This window comes from Schistocerca gregaria, unplaced genomic scaffold (assembly GCF_023897955.1).
Source record: "Schistocerca gregaria isolate iqSchGreg1 unplaced genomic scaffold, iqSchGreg1.2 ptg000577l, whole genome shotgun sequence".
In the NCBI taxonomy this organism is placed as follows: domain Eukaryota; kingdom Metazoa; phylum Arthropoda; class Insecta; order Orthoptera; family Acrididae; genus Schistocerca; species Schistocerca gregaria.
Genome location: NW_026061968.1, coordinates 1,227,791 through 1,231,238, shown reverse-complemented (window position 1 = coordinate 1,231,238; position 3,448 = coordinate 1,227,791).

Sequence of the window (3,448 nt, the reverse complement as noted above, 5' to 3'; positions counted from 1 at the left end):
TGAACACTTTTCACATTCTCCCGTGCAACTCGGATGCTAGTCCTCCTTTCATGCAGAATCTTAAGGTCCTAGCTCATGTCCAAGGCACCAAAGCCAGCTAAAAAGTCAATAATCGATACCTAAAACTTGAATTGTACTACTTCTTACTGGCTATTACATCAACTTAGAAGCTTCATCTGTGTTCTACTATGGTGCTTTTAGTGTCTCCACATACCGCAGCACGCGACATGGCTTTGCAGACGATAGGTACAAGCGTTTCAGAGAGAAGAGCGGCCAATGTGACGATCTGGCTTTAAGTCGATTCGATAACAAATGTCGAAAACGGACGGATTTCTCAGGTTTTTACTACATATGAACACTTTTCACATTCTCCCGTGCAACTCGGCTGCTAGTCCTCCTTCATGCAAAATCTTAAGTTCCTAGCTCGTGTCCAAGGCACCAAAGCTAGCTAAAAAGTCAATAATCGATACCTAAGACTTGAATTGTACTACTTCTTTCTGGCTATTACATCAACTTAGAAGCTTCATCGGTGTTCTACTATGGTGCTTTTAGTGTCTCCGCATACCGCAGCACGCGACATAGCTTTGCAATCGATAAGTACAACCGTTTCAGAGAGAAGAGCGGCCAATGTGACGATCTGGCTTAAAGTCGATTCGATAACAAATGACGAAAACGGACGGATTTCACAGGTTTTTACTACATATGAACACTTTTCACATTCTCCCGTGCAACTCGGATGCTAGTCCTCCTTTCATGCAGAATCTTAAGGTCCTAGCTCATGTACAAGGCACCAAAGCCAGCTAAAAAATCAATAATCGATACCTAAAACTTGAATTGTACTACTTCTTACTGGCTATTACATCAACGTAGAAGCTTCATCTGTGTTCTACTATGGTGCTTTTAGTGCCTCCGCATACCGCAGCACGCGACATAGCTTTGCAGACGATAAGTACAAGCGTCACAGAGAGAAGAGCGGCCAATGTGACGATCTGGCTTTAAGTCGATTCGATAACAAATGACGAAAACGGACGAATTTCTTAGGTTTTTACTACATATGAACACTTTTCACATTCTCCCGTGCAACTCGGCTGCTAGTCCTCCTTTCATGCAGAATCTTAAGGTCCTAGCCCATGTCCAAGGCACCAAAGCCAGCTACAAAGTCAATAATCAATACCTAAAACTTGAATTGTACTACTTCTTACTGGCTATTACATCAACTTAGAAGCTTCATCTGTGTTCTACTACGGTGCTTTTAGTTTCTCCGCATACCGCAGCACGCGACATAGTTTTACAGACGATAAGTACAACCGTTTCAGAGAGAAGAGCGGCCAATCTGACGATCTGGCTTTAAGTCGATTCGATAACAAATGACGAAAATGGACGGTTATCTCAGGTTTTTACTACATATGAACACTTTTCACATTCTCCCGTGCAACTCGGCTGCTAGTCCTCCTTTCATGCAGAATCTTAAGGTCCTAGCTCATGTCCAAGGCACAAAAGCCAGCTAAAAATTCAATAATCGATACCTAAAACTTGAATTGTACTACTTCTTACTGGCTATTACATCAACTTAGAAGCTTCATCTGTGTTCTACTATGGTGCTTTTAGTGCCTCCGCATACCGCAGCACGCGACATAGCTTTGCAGACGATAAGTACAAGCGTTTCAGAGAGAAGAGCGGCCAATGTGACGATCTGGCTTTAAGTCGATTCGATAACAAATGACGAAAACGGACGGATGTCTCAGGTTTTTACTACATATGAACACTTTTCACATTCTCCCATGCAACTCGGCTGCTAGTCCTCCTTTTATGCAGAATCTTAAAGTCCTAGCTCATGACCAAGGTACCAAAGCCAGCTAAGAAGTCAATAATCAATACCTAAAACTTGAATTGTACTACTTCTTCCTGGCTATTACATCAACTTAGAAGCTTCATCTGTGTTCTACTATGGTGCTTTTAGTTTCTCCGCATACCGCAGCACGCGACATAGTTTTACAGACGATAAGTAAAACCGTTTCAGAGAGAAGAGCGGCCAATGTGACGATCTGGCTTTAAGTCGATTCGATAACAAATGACGAAAATGGACGGTTATCTCAGGTTTTTACTACATATGAACACTTTTGACATTCTCCCGTGCAACTCGGCTGCTAGTCCTCCTTTCATGCAGAATCTTAAGGTCCTAGCTCATGTCCAAGGCACAAAAGCCAGCTAAAAATTCAATAATCGATACCTAAAACTTGAATTGTACTACTTCTTACTGGCTATTACATCAACTTAGAAGCTTCATCTGTGTTCTACTATGGTGCTTTTAGTGTCTCCGCATACCGCAGCACGCGACATAGCTTTGCAATCGATAAGTACAACCGTTTCAGAGAGAAGAGCGGCTAATTTGACGATCTGGCTTTAAGTCGATTCGATAACAAATGACGAAAACGGACGGATTTCTCGGGTTTTTACTACATATGAACACTTTTCACATTCTCCCATGAAAATCGGCTGCTAGTCCTCCTTTCATACAGAATCTTAAGGTCCTAGCTCATGTCCAAGGCACCAAAGCCAGCTAAAAAGTCAATAATCGATACCTAAAACTTGAATTGTACTACTTCTTACTGGCTATTACATCAACTTAGAAGCTTCATCTGTGTTCTACTATGGTGCTTTTAGTGTCTCCACATACCGCAGCACGCGACATGGCTTTGCAGACGATAGGTACAAGCGTTTCAGAGAGAAGAGCGGCCAATGTGACGATCTGGCTTTAAGTCGATTCGATAACAAATGTCGAAAACGGACGGATTTTTCAGGTTTTTACTACATATGAACACTTTTCACATTCTCCCGTGCAACTCGGCTGCTAGTCCTCCTTCATGCAAAATCTTAAGTTCCTAGCTCGTGTCCAAGGCACCAAAGAAGGGTAAAAAGTCAATAAATGATACCTAAAACTTTAATTGTACTACCTCTTACTGGCTATTACATCAACTTAGAAGCTTCATCTGTGTTCTACTATGGTGCTTTTGGTGTCTCCGCATATAGCAGCATTTGACATAGCTTTGTAGAGGATAAGTACAACCGTTTCAGAGAGAAGAGCGGCCAATTTGACGAGATTGCTTTAAGTAGATTCGTTAACAAATGACGAAAACGGACGGATTTCTCAGGTTTTTACTACATATGAACACTTTTCACATTCTCCCGTGCAACTCGGCTGCTAGTCCTCCTTTCATGCTGAATCATAAGGTCCTAGCTCATGTCCAAGGCACCAAAGCTAGCTAAAAAGTCAATAATCGATACCTAAGACTTGAATTGTACTACTTCTTTCTGGCTATTACATCAACTTAGAAGCTTCATCGGTGTTCTACTATGGTGCTTTTAGTGTCTCCGCATACCGCAGCACGCGACATAGCTTTGCAATCGATAAGTACAACCGTTTCAGAGAGAAGAGCGGCCAATGTGA